At 40.4% G+C, this 14,357-nt stretch overlaps 1 non-coding gene across 1 annotated transcript; it reads right to left on the bottom strand.

Annotated features, from left to right (window-relative positions):
* Positions 1-8,706: 8,706 nt before the first annotated feature.
* Positions 8,707-8,778, bottom strand: Trnaq-cug (transfer RNA glutamine (anticodon CUG)). The gene has a single exon. It is a non-coding gene; the product is annotated as a tRNA-Gln (tRNA).
* Positions 8,779-14,357: the final 5,579 nt, after the last annotated feature.

The raw sequence follows: 14,357 nt of genomic DNA, 5'->3' as shown, positions 1-14,357 counted from the left end.
GATTGGGGGAGGATCCCCACACTTTTCTAACTTTTACCTCTGGGAAACTTATTCACCTTTTTGCCACAAACACCTAAGAAAAACAACTCAAAGGAGGTAAGATTTACTTTGGATTATGGTTTAAGGAGTTTCATTCCATGGTTGACTGACTCCACTGGTTTGTGTTTGAGGTAAGGCAGAACATCACAGTGGAAAGGTGTGGTGGAATAAAGCTGTTCAGTTCATAGCAGTCAGGAAGAAGAAAGGAGAAAGACACAGAGGGAGGGGACAAGAAATACTATTATGGGACCTGCCTCCAGTGACCTCCTTCCTCCAATGCTGCCCCACTATCTACAGTTCACTCACCTCCCCACAGTCCATTCAGCTACCAACAGATTAATCCACTAGTGGGATTAGAACCCTCATGGCCCAATCCTTCCTAAAAGTCTCACTTCTGAACATTGCTGCATTGGGGACCAGCCTTCATGAAACCAGTCTTTGGGGGACATTTCAAATCCAAACTATGAAAGAATCAAATCAGGTTCTCATGACAAAGATCAGAAAAATCACCAGAGGATTGATAATCTAACATTAGGACTTGCTATAAAGCTACAGGAAGCAAAACAGTATAAAATGTTTGGGAAAAAATCAACAGAAGCATCAATGGAAAAGAATAGAGAGGCCAGAAACAATCCTATAGAAATAAGTCAACTATCTTTAACAAAGGTAAAAAGTTAATTTAATAGAGAAAGGATAGCCACTATAATAAATGGTGCTAGACCAACTAGACATCCACATTTTTAAAAATCTATACCAAGATCTTAAGACTTTCATAAAATGGATCACAGATAAAAGTGTGAGGTGTAAAACTATAAGACTCCTTGCTATGGTGTGGATGTATTTTGAATATGTACCCAAAAATTCATGTGATGGAAGCTTGCTCCCCACTGTACCAGTACAGAGGTGATGAGGCCTTTAATTGATGGTTAGTTCGGGGGCACCACCTTCAATAGGGATTAATGTAGTTCTCCACGGGTGACAGGACTGGGTCAGTTCCTGTGAGATTAGGTTGTGTAAAAGAGGAGCCTCCTCGGTCTCCTGCTGCTTCCCTCACCCTGTGGCATTTCTAGAACACACTTCCACTGTGTGCTGCCGTCTGCCATGTTGTGACAAACCATGGCTTCAGCCAGGTGCCCATCTAGCCTCTAGAACAGTTGGTCAAAATACGCTCTTTCCTTTATAAACTACCCTGACTCAAATATTTTGTTAAAGGAGCACAAAATGGACTAAGACATAACTAAAGATACAATGAGAAAATCTAAGTGAACTTTGGTTTGGTGATATCTCTTAGATATAATACCAAAAGCACAATCCATGAAGGAAAAATATTGGCAAGTCGAACTTCACTGAAAAAAAAAAGTTATGCTCCATGAAAGGTTCTGTTAAGAAACTGAACAAACAGTACATGGACTTGGAGAAAATATTTGCAAAATACAGATTTAATGAAGGACTGGTATACAAAATATATTAAAAGCTCTTAAAACTCAATGATATTAAAGTAAGCAATCCAATTAAAAATGGGTAAAAGATCTGACACCTCACCAAAAAAGATATACAGATGATGTCAAATAAGTGTATAAAAGGATGTCCAAAATCATTTTTCATGGGCGGGGGTTGTAGCGCAGTGATAGAGTGCTTGCCTAGCATGTGTGAGGCACTGGGTTTGATTCTCAACACCATACATAAATAAATAAAATAAAGGTCCATCAACAACTAATAAAATTTTTTAAATCATTTTCATTATGACATTGCAAGTTAAACAAAATGAGATAACTTCTGCATACCTATCATAATAGCTAAAATTTAAAAAATTAACAGTACCAAATGCTGCCAAAGATGTGGAACATAGGGACTTTCAGTCACTGCTGGTAGAAATGTAAAATGATATAGTCACTTTGGAAAATAGTTCATCAGTTTATTACAAAATTGAGTATAATCTTACCATGTAATTATAGGCTGAGGCATTAACAAAAATGTGATGAAAACTTATATTCACAAGAAAACTTTACATGAGTGCTTACAGTAATTTTATTCATAACTTTCAAAACACTAGAAGTAACCAAGATGTCCTCCACTAAGTGATGGATGAACAAATTCTGGTGTATTCCTACAATGGAAGGATATTAAGAAACAGAATGAAGTGAGCTATGGAGCCATGAAAGAACATAGAGGAACTTTATCTAATGTGACAAAGAAGTCAGTGTGAAAATTCATATACTATCTGGCATCCCATTCCAACTCTAGGACACTCTGGAAAAGACAAAAACATAGAGATAGTAAAGGGGCAAGATAAACTGGTGAAGCACAGAGAAGTTTTCAGTAGTAAAAATATTCTGTATGAAACTGTAATAGGGTTAAAGGCATTCCACCTCTATCATAACCCATAGAACAATTCAGCACAAAAAATAAAATCTAATTTACACCATGCACTTTAATTAATAAAGATATATCAATATTTTTCATCAATTGCAACAAGATACTAATAATAGGGAAAATGTGTGCATGGAGAAGAGTATGTGGAAACTCTGTACTATCTGCTCAATTTATATATAAACCTACAAGTATTCTTAAACAAATGTCAGGATGGGACAGCCCCAAATCAAAGTGTTGGTGACATCCTGTGATGGCAAAGTCAATACTCCTTTTAGGGGTGCACCAACCTGGATTCAGAGTCATTTCTTATTTCTGTGCTTGAGCCCTGAATGTCCCCTGGAATCCAGAAAGGTTGAAGTAGACTCTGTGCTCTGAACAATGAAGAGAGACCAGGGCATCTGGTAGGACAGGAAGAAACCACTGCTCAGGGCATAACTCAGTGAATACAAACATTGAGCCCTCACAACATGCCAGCAGCAACCACAGGTCAAAGGAGAAGGAGACCAGGAGGAATGGAGGGTTACAGGATGAAAGATAAAAGAAACTTCAGAGAATGGTAAATTTTGAGAGAGAATCAGAAATTGAATAAGAATCTAGATGAGGACTAAAGCATCCTGGTGTGGGCTTGAACCACCTATCTTTTCCATTAACAGCCATGTGCTGATTATAGCACAGAGAAAAAACACTGTGGAATCATAGACTGTTACCATGCAGGGAGAAGATGCTCCACAGCTCCTTATTCTACTCTGAAAATACATTCAAAACCCACTGGTACTGCAGACTTGTCTTTGGTCAAATTTAGTTTTGGACATGAATGGCTGAGTCACTTGACACCCAAATGCTGATCCATGACCTTCTCCACCTATTCCTCTTCCCTCAGAAACTGCCTCACTGCAGGTGGCAGCCATAGCCCCTTGGTCTGATATAACTCATCTGCCATTCTTCAGTACACTTTACTTTTCAAATTCACTGCCAGTTTCCCAGACCCAATAGTCTGGCATGTAGGAGGGACATGGTTGTGCCTCTATGTGCTGCCTCTATGCCTCCAGAGGTGGAGTCCACGAGTCAGGCAACTGGGCTTTGTTCCACGTACCACCCCTCACCCAGTGCAGGACCTGGCACCTAACAGCACCCAGTAAATTCTCCATGAAAAAAGGCATTCTGCCACAATGTCCTGGTGGGGGAGGGACCAAGAGTTTACACATTGGGCATGAAATGTCTGCAGCACTGAAAAAAACTGTGGCCATTAAATCTATACTCAGAGATTTCTCTCTCTCTCTCTCTCTCTCTCACACACACACACACACACACACACACACTCACTCACTCACGCTCATCTTGTAATATAGTCATTACCCTGTGCTTCTCTGGACGGAAAATAAACCATGTAAGCAACGCTGTTTCTCAGACTCCTTAATCCCTTCATCCATTGGTGCAGTTTTTTATCTCCTGATTGTGGAAGAAGCCTTAGTATATGACCAGATATAAACACTTTTATCCTTTACGTATAGCTAAAATGATCACTGCCAAATCTCTCTCATTTTGAAACTTTCAGCACCTACAAGACTACAAAATACAAGTGGTTATCACAACTTTCTTTGGAAAGTCTGAAATGGTGGTGAAGATGGAAGGAAGGTAGCTTAGGGAGAAAGGAAAGATGCCCCAAAAAGCAAAGGGGAGAGCAGAAGAGATAGAAATATGGAGAAACTAGGCATTCACAAGATTATTTAACTGCCTCTTCCTGCCACCTAGGATCCTAATTCCGCAGCATTTCTGTGTTTGATTTTAATGCCCCCAATCCGTCTCCCTCTCTCCCTCCTTTATAGTGTGGAGACAGAACCCAGAGACTTGAGCATGCTAGGTAACCTGACTCTACCAAATCCTCAGGCATTTGTTCTTGTGAGCTTTCTTGTCATTATTGGAAGAATGGGAATAGGTTTGTTAGTGACTGAGAGCCAAGTCAGGATGTTGCTGGATTCCTTGGAGTTTCCTAGCAAGCAGCCTCCTTCCCCTTCTCTCCCCTTGCAGGGCAACTTTTTGCAGGGCAGAGCCTCAGAGGACATGGGCGCCGAGGTCCTGAAGATCCTCAGGGACTAGTCCAGATGGAGATGCCAGGGTGGATCTCACTGTGGGCTTGCAGGACAGCCACACTGGGGGTTGGTAGTCAGGTTAACCAGTGGGCTTCTGCATCGCCATGAAGACTTTCCTCTTTGAAGGCCCCAGATCAGGTTTTCCACCTCTTCTGCATAAAAAGCCTTTGCCAAAGAGCTATTCTTTAAGTGAATCTGCAAGTTTGTGCATAGACTTTGGGTCCCTTTATGAAGTCACCTGTCCTCAGCTGCCAATGGCCAGGCTACACTCCTTTTGAAGACTGAAGTTCAGAACTTTTTCTCTAGAAGATGCCCCTTCCTCTCTTTTCCCACCAGAACTGCCCTAGCTTAAGGTATCTATGTCTGATGATGATGACAGTCCTCCACCCGTCTCCCCAGGCTGGGAAGGGCAGATTGTCCTCAGTTCTCAGCCTCCAAACACAGAAGATGAACCACCGTGCTCTGTGATCATGTTATAGATAGTGAGTTGTGGCCACAGCAGCCTTGGCTTGAATCCAAATCAACTGAATTAACACACTTGCTGCTGTTTTTCTTAACGATCTCTAATTAAGCCAACAATATCATGGAATTTTCCCCTCTTGATATGGAGACACTGAACAGGAGGGTAAGGGTCCCGCGGCCTCTCATGGTGGCATTGTAGGGGAATTCCAGTCTTTGTTCCTCCCTTAATGTGGGGGAAACTCTGTAAGTCACTCAGTTCACAGGTCTGCAGAGAAGTCTTGTTCTTTCCAGTACTGAGGGAGAAAGCACCAGGAATAGACTATGAGCAAGGAAAGGCAATCAGAGAGACCATGTACCTGGGACTTCTAACTGTAATGTATGTGTAAGACTCAAGAAAAGAATCCTCCATTTCCATGGGAAGCAGATTGTTGCTAAAAGTTTGGACAACTCACTTCCTTCTGCTAGGAAACAACAAAATCCCTGTTTTTCATCATCCTGTTTGCTCAGTCCTTGGACTTTTGTTGTTTGTTTAATTATTGTAAAGTGAAACTGCTGTTTTCTTCTGGTAAAAACTCTCTGTGGCTACTAACATGTTAAGGTTAGTGTAGTTATCACCATAATCAGAACACAAGTTTTGTCTCTTCCAAAACCTTCCTCACACTCTCTCTTTACCATCACATCTTTCCCCAAAACAAGCCTGGCACCTGCCAATCTATTCATCACCATAGTTTTGTCTTATTGACAATGTCATAGGAACAGAATCTTATAATACCTAACTATTAAGGACTGGCTTCTTTCACTCAATACGTGACTATGAGATTCTTCCAAATTATTCCACATATCAATAGTTCACATCTTTCTTTATATTTTTGGGTACTGCGGATTGAACTCAGGGGCACTCAACCATTGAGCCACATCCCCAGCCCTATTTTGTATTTTATTTAGAGGAAGGGTCTCACTTGCTTAGCGCCTAACTGTTGCTGAGGCTGGCTTTGAGCCTCCTGTCGCAGCCTCCAGAGACACTGGGACTACAGGTGTGGGCCGCCATGCCTGGCTTATTCCTTTATTTTTTGCTGAGGGTTCCATTCAGTGGAAATATCACTGTTTTTCTATTAATCAGTTGAAAGACTTTTGTGTTGATTTTAGTTTGAGGCTACTCCCATTAGAACTACTATGAAGATTCCTGTAGAGGATTTTATGTGAACATAGGTCTTTATTTTGCTAAGGTACAAATGTCCAGGAGTGGACCTTCTGGATCATACAAGTAACCTTAACTTGATAATAAACTTCCAAATCTTTTCCAGAGTGAATGTACCATTTTGTACTCATACCACCAATGTATGAAAGTTGCTTGCTACTCTGAACAGCTCATCTTTTGATATTTTTAATGGAAGTGCAGAGGTGTTTCACTGTGATTTTAATTTGCATTTCCCTTCTGTCTGATGATGTGGAACTTCTTTACATGGTGCTCAACTGCTGAAATGTCTACTTGTGTCTTTTGCGTTTTTGTTATTGTTGCTGTGTGTTTCCATTTAATTTTTATAATTCTTTATATATTCTAGTCAAAAGTCCTTTGTCATACTTGTGATGTATATATTTTTCTCTAAATTCATAGATTTTTGTTTTCTTAACTAGTTTTTGACTAAAACAATTGTAAAATGAGTCTCAACAAATCTTAAGAATTTCATTTCATGACTACAAACTTACAATCACATTGAAAAATAAAAAATAAGGACTAAACAATTCACAAGGAGGGAAAGAGGAGGACCTGGGATGAAGGCTAAAGAGTAGAAATGTCTACTTTTAAGAGAAACCTAAAGAAAAGGAACTTTTCTTTACATAGTCTACTGTCTACTGACAGGACTCCAGTCCTTGAATCTCCAACCACAACTAGTCCTTGACTTGATGGCCTCAAGTCCTGAACCTCTCCCCTCAATCTAACCTCTCCAAGCCCAGTAGGCAGCCTGTCTGAAAGGGAAGAAGATGAGTGGAGGGGGAAAACATGTACCTGCCAGTCAACTTCAAGTCATTAAATTCCAAGTTTTCAATTCTGCCAATATTTCAATGAAATTAACACAGGTGTATTAATATAGTTTGGAAAGTTCATTCTAGAACTTATTATATAATTTATTATCATTAATAATATTGTTAATAATATTTGTAAATATCATAAATGATCATTTGCCTATTACATTTCTCAGAATATTAGAACTCTAAAAACACAAATATTTATTTCAAAGTTACATAAATTCTATATTCGTGGTTCAATGTAAAATTTTGGGTATTTCATAAATGAGACGAGACCTAATGGGTTAAGGAAAGCAGGCCTCTGATTTAGCGACTACACATATTATAAGGGATTTCCCCATACCACTAAGAAGACTGAAAAGCAAATTAGCAAAAACAAACAAAGCAAACAGCTTCAGACTTTCTGGGTGGACAGCGTTCTTGGGTGAATCTGTCAGGGTTCAAAGGACACTCGCGAGAGAGGTTCCCTAGTGGGCAAATGCGGTGTCTCTAACCCGGCAACTGAAAGCTACCCTCTTGTTTCCTTGCGGGTCCCCTTCTTTCTCTTTCTCTTTTCCCTTGCTCCTTTCTCCTTTCATGACCTTTCGTGGCCTCAGGCTTTCTTTTCAAACACTCCAAAATGAGCTCCTCCTCTCACCCTATTTTGAGGGATCTTTATTTTCCAGTCCATTGTAACCACGGAAAGTTTAAAACGGAAAAAAAAAAATCAAAACTTCTCTGTAGCATGTGGCGGAGAACATCTTAACTAGGTAGGAAGATCTTTAAAATCATCCAAGTTTTTCCATGAAGAGGAAGGAATCGCAAAGAACTTTTTCATGATCTTCTCCAGTGGTGTCTTGGGCGCAGAGCCTGGCAAAAGCAGGGGGCCTCCCGCGACTCTGAGGCCGCCCCTGGAGCTCTCAGGGTCCTTTCACCTCCGCAGGTGAACTGCCCTGGGCGCTGGGACTCAACCGCTGGGACACGCAAATCCAGGCCCAGGTCTTTACACCGCGGAGTTCGGGGCGTCAGTGGATTCCCTACACTGGGGTGCAAAATTCTGGGCGACTGCGGCCCCTACTGGCCTCAATAGAGACTAGGAAGCTCAGGATTATTCAGGCAAAACAGTGACAGGTAAGAATCCAATGAAACCAAATGAAATGCGCCCAACCCAATCGAAATCAGGACAGGAAATCGAGTCCCATCACCCCTCCACTGAGCTAAGGAATGCTAGCTATTTCATATTTCAAGCAATTTCTACTTGTACAGAAACAGGACAGTAGGTCCAAATATGAGGAGGAGTTGGGGTGGGAGAAAACCCAGGGGGAAGGATTTGGTGGTCAGAGACCGAAGGTCACCTGAGGACCCAGGGGGCTTGCCGGGTCGCTGGGCCCCTTGACCGAGGTGTGGGGACCCTCAATGTCGGCGAGCATGGAGCCAGCAGAGTCGCTGAGAAGAGGACATCCCAAGCTCAGACACCCAGATTCAATGTGTCCCATTTCGCAGGGGTTGCCGCCTGAGGATGGTCCTCAGGTATCCGAATTAATGAGCTAAGGGACAGGGCAGGGGACAAGGGCTGTGCGGTGCAAAGGACGCGGTAACCTGGAATATCTGCTACCCTTAGCGGCTTCCTTGCCTAGACAGAAACTCTCCTGTCCAGTAAAGCAGGATGTGGAAGCAGAAACCGTGTCTCGCTTACAGAGTGAAAGAAAATGGCTTTGATCCCAACTAAATGGAAAGGTCCCACCGAGACTTGAACTCGGATCGCTGGATTCAGAGTCCAGAGTGCTCACCATTACACCATGGAACCACAACAACGCTGCCTGCTCGCCTCTCTATAGGTTTGCAAATCCTTTCTTCAGCTTCCATTGTACTCTGGAATTCCTTCTCCGAGTGCTTTTCCTAGTCAGACAGGATCCAGGTGCCATCACTCTACAAGGAGGAGGAGTCGCGCCCCCCACCCCCCACCCTTCTCTCTGCTCATTCCTTTAGGATTGTACTTCAGAGAATGAAATTAAATCCACTTTGAGATTAAGGACATGCGAGAGTGCTTTAGGCCTCCTGCAAACCCACATGTTCCTCCTAGGTTGCTAGGATTTCCTACCATGACATAAAATTCCTGCCCCACCCCCTAAAAAGTTTTTCTTTACTCTTCTTTGCAATTGTCCTCTTCCCATTAATTATCCAGAGAGCGCTGATGACCTTCAGAAGCGGATTTGGGATTCACTGTGATTCCTCCTTTTCCCCTCCTTTATCCCCATCCCTTTTTTCTCTTTTCGTCTTATTCCCCATTTTCCTCTTCCTCCGCCTCCCTCGCTACTACCACTCACTTTTACCTGCTTCTTGATCTCTATTCAGCACAGATTATCAGAACAAGGGGAAGGGTGCCACTATCAGAATGGAAGGTGAGGGAACGCTGTACACCAACGCAAGCGGCATATTGCTTCTAAGGTCAGAACCCTGAGCGGGTCTTTGCTGGGGAGATAGAATGAGGCGGTCCCAGCTGAGTGAGCGTCCTCAGGCAGTCCTCCCCTGGGCAACGCGGGCCTTAGGCTGGCACAGAACAAACCCGGAGGTAAGGCGATTCAAAGGTGAAGAACCTTGGGCTCCGCAGGGCTTACAGCTGACTCGCCAAGTCCAGCGAAATCGACCCACCTTGCATAATGCTCCTTTAATACCCCAATTGAGAAACGGCAATAGTTGCCCTCATCACCCCCTTGTGGCTACAGCGGGCACGGAGTACAATGACCGGAGTTGCTAGAGCAGCTGCCAGCTGCCTGGCAGAGAAGTGGAAAGTCCAACAAAGACTGAGGAAATACAGAAAGAAATAGGGATGCTCCTCTTTCCTGGATACAAGCAGTGTTGAGAAAGCAACTATCTGGCATTTTAGGATTCAGAACATGAGTCTCCATAATCATTGGCAGGCGGAAGAAAAACTGACTTACAAGGACCTCTATCCTGCTGCTAGCCCTTCCACCTTTAAACTTTCAATTGTATGGCCAGTACCTGTGCACAAACCCAACATCAGGGCATTGGGACATTCGTAACTCTTGAGTGGAGGATCTTGGAGAGGTCCCCTAGTCTGTTCAGTGGGGAATTAATGAGCCAAGAGTGGCAGTTTATATATGATTAGCAGTGGTTGCTGTAGGAGAAATGAGTATGAAGGAGCAGAATTTAATATTTGTCTATATATTTTTTATCATGTGATTAACTTACAAAAAGAACACATCCGTGTGTTCCTTGTGTTTAAAAAGATAAAGGAAGAAAATAAGAAAAAAGAAAGATGATTCAGATGCCTATTAAAGGTAATTTAAGGAGAGGGTGAGGAATTTAGAGAGACAATACTGAGAGGCAGCCAAAGTCCTGATAAGATCCTAGGGAACAAAGCTGGAGCTCTACACAGACAGCTGGGGCAGAGGAAGGTGATTTGGGCACTGGACTAAGCAACCTCCTCCTGCAAGTGACTTCTTCTGGAATCCATCCCCACCAACTTCTTCTCTAAATGGCTTTCAAAAACACCTTCCCTTTCCTAAGGCTGGACTGTACTTGTGGAAATACTATTTCATCACATGGGTTAATGATTTCATAATAACTTGACCCTATTTGCCACATTAAGAATGACCCAGTCACATATAAACACAAAGGAGCACTTTGCAGCCTTAAATGAGAGGAGCTTCTCTTGGAACTGGTACGGATATGGTTTTTTATGTGAGGGGGAAAAAAGCAAGGTACAATGGAGTGTGTCAAGGGACAAGGGGGTTAGATAATATTAATTAGATATATTGTTTCTTCAGGAACACTATTTTGCAGAAAATGGAGTGTTTTTTAATCTAAGGGTATATGGGAATGGATCTAAGGCACAGAAGTAACAAGAACTTTCAGGGCTGGAGTTGTGGCTCAATGGTAGAGCACTCACCTAGCATGTGCAAGGCAGTGAGCAGGTGCTGTTCTCAGCACCATATGAAAAATATGTAAAATGGAGACATTGTGTCCAACTATAGCTAAGAGTATTTTTAAATGACTTTTATAAGTATATCTTAATCTAGTTATTTTTAAAACCACATCAATATTTTACGTATCCCAAAAAGAGTGGAAAGGATAACCTTAAAAACAAAAGCAGAACAAATGAACAATATATCAAATAAAAACATAACCACATAAAATTTAGTTCAAGTAAATTTAGAAGGCAGTGGTTGTCTGTCTATAGTGGAGTATATCCTGAGGTCATCTTGAACTGTATTTGGTAGGTTTATTGGTGGCAGAGGAATTGGTATAATAATTCTGAATCAGTTTTGTAAGCCATATAGGATAGAGCAAATCAGTAAATGCTTTGAATTTTCTCTAGAACAAGGTTATCAACTTTGGCAGAGGAGGACAAAACTATGAAATGGGAAAAGTTAGAGAAGAACCCTATGATGTTGGGTTGGAATTGTAGATAGCTATATCAATTCATGACACCCACTGTTAGAACCTTGAAGCAATGGTATCCAAGCAGCAGTGAGCATATATAGTGCCTTGGTTTCTGAATACCATTTCCTACTAAAGGAAAGTCAAATTCCTTGTCTAAAAAAAAAAAAATCTGTGCTTTGGGGTTGGGGAAATAAAATTGCAAGATGAACTTGGAACACCTTCTTGTGCCCAAAGATTAATAAGGACATTTCCTAAGGTCACAGAGGCCTACTAGAAGAAGTCCCTCTAGTCAAATCAAAGACCACTGGAGCATCAAAAATGTAACTATAAGGTATTGCAACATGTCGAATTAAAAAATGATTCCATATAATATCCTTGCTATATACAACTAGTGGAATCCATGTAGCATCCTTACAGAAAAAAGGGAAAACTACTAAATAAAATATCAGTTAGATCATGAAAGAAATAATAAGGCTGTCTTTGTTCAAGAATCCAAGTTTATAAGTAATGTTCAAGTTTTAATTTATTTTAGAAGATGAGTGATAAGCAAGATGCACCTGATCTTTTTTATTAACTATGTTTTTTTTTTACTGTAGAGTATGGTTTACATGATCATTCATAGTAATGGTAGTCCAAAAGGTTAGTTTTGCTACCCTAGTTCCTCTCTGAAGCCAAAATTTTACTCCTGAGGCATGGTTTCATTTACCTAAGTTCCTAGCAATTTTCTGGTTCAACATAATTACTCTGAATTTTTATTTGACAAGTTTTATTTATATAGCTATAAAAGAAGTGCTAATTATGGGTCTGGGTTGTAGTTCAGTGGTAGAGTGCCTGCCTAGGTGTAAAGCACTGGGTTCAATCCTCAGCACCACATAAAAATATTGTGTTCATCTACAACTTAAAAGATATTTTAAAACAGAAGTGCTAATTATGTATATAATATCCTTGATAATATATAGGCAATATAACTAGATACTAAAGACTGAGAATTAACTTCTTTTTGGAAACTTTGTAAAGTCTATAGGTCTTAATTTACTGTTTTGGGTGCAAGCAGTATTTTCTTTTCAGTTTTACTAAGATTAAGGATTCACAATCAGTATTTACCAGGATTTATCTGTTTCTTCTAAACCATAAGGCTCCTTCCTCCCTGCCCACTCACATTCTTTAATGTTGCAAGCCAATAGGAAGAAACATCTTTTACTACCTATTGTAGAGTCTGGGATTCTGTAAACCATACACCAGGTAAGAGACCATTTCTGTGACAGGACCTGGCAGGCATCATTTCTATAGATGAAGCATAGCTCTTTTTCATTAATAGTGAACTTTCATGCCAAATTAAATAAGACTTGTGCCTTGGTCATGGATATAATACATTTAATTATGTTATTGTTTTAGTTTTCTGTTGCTGTGACAAAATACCTGAGAAAATCAATTAGAAGAGGAAAGACTTGTTTTGGCTCTTTGTTTCAAAAGTTTCAATCTATGGCCTGCTGGCTCCATTGTTTCTGGGCCTGAGACAAGGAAAAATATGATGGCAGAAGTGTCTACAAAGAAGGCAGCTCACCTCATGGTGGCTGGGAAGCAGAGTGAGGAGAGTGAGGAAAGGGCCTAGGTCAAGATATACCCTTCCATGGCATACTCCCAGTCACCTACTCCCTCCTACTAGACCCCCACCTCCTACAGTTTCTACCACTTCCTAATCCATCAATGGATTAATTCACTGATGAAGTTAGAGCCTCATGATCCAACCACTTCACAGAAGGTCCATCTCTGAATACTGCTGTATTAGGAACCCAACCTTTAACATATGAGCCTTTGAGGGACATTCCGGATCCAAACTGTAATAGTTATGACAGGAAGACTAAGGATTCTTACTGTGTATTTGTAAGTAACTATAGGATCATGAAAAGTAAAAAATATTAGTAAATGCACTTTTCATGATGTTTAACCATTGTTAAATTGTTCTGAGCAAATTTTTAGACCAATCAGCTATTTAAGAACAATTCTTGGTGATTAATTGGTTTACAACCTATATTAAGATCTTTGGTTTTTTCACAAACTCAAAGGATCAGTTGATACAGATGCCATTAAACAATGTTTCTTTCTAATTTGTACAAATTCTTCTAAATTAAACATTTGGAATATATTTTAAAAAGGGAGTTTCTCATATACACTAAAAAGAACATTAGTCACAGTTTGATTAGTTATTTTGATCCATTTAGCTTAGTAATTAATTTGTATTTTGTTGATCTTGGGGTAAGTAGTCTACTTCCATAAATTCTTCAGTTTTTGAATTAAAAAAAAGTTGGAGAAATCCTGATACCATCAGTTATATAGGTGGTGTTTTTTGGATCCTCTAAATATAGAATCACGTCATCAGCAAATAGTGACAGTTTGAGTTCCTCTTTTCCTATGTGTATCCCTTTAATTTCTTTACTCTAATTGCTCTGGCAAGTATATCAAGGATGATGTTGAATAGAAGTAGTGAAAGGGGGTATCCCTGTCTTGTTCCAGTTTTAAAGGGAATATTTTCAGTTTTTCTCCATTAAGAATGATGTTGACCATGGGCTTAGCATAAATAGCCTGTTGAGGGAGGTTCCTACTATCCCTATTTTTTCTAGTCTTTTGGGCACGAAGGGATGTTGTATTTTGTTGAATGCTTTCTCTGCGTCAATTGAAATAATCATGATTCTTAACCTTAAGTCTATTGATGTGATGATTTACATTTATTGATTTCTGGATATTGAACCAATCTTGCATTCCCAGGATGAACTCCATGTGATCATGGTGCACTATCTTCTGAATATGTTTTTGTATGTGATTTACCAGGATTTTGTTAAGGATTTTTGTGTCTAGATTCATCAGAGATATCGGTCTAAAATAAAATACTTGGGAATCAATCTAACCAAAAGAGGTGAAAGATCTCTACAATGAAAACTACAGAACATTAAAGAAAGAAATTGAAGAAGACCTTAAAAG

This window comes from Sciurus carolinensis, chromosome 1 (assembly GCF_902686445.1).
Source record: "Sciurus carolinensis chromosome 1, mSciCar1.2, whole genome shotgun sequence".
NCBI lineage: Eukaryota > Metazoa > Chordata > Mammalia > Rodentia > Sciuridae > Sciurus > Sciurus carolinensis.
Note: the sequence above shows the minus strand (reverse complement) of the source record. Positions and strands in the feature narration are given on the sequence as shown.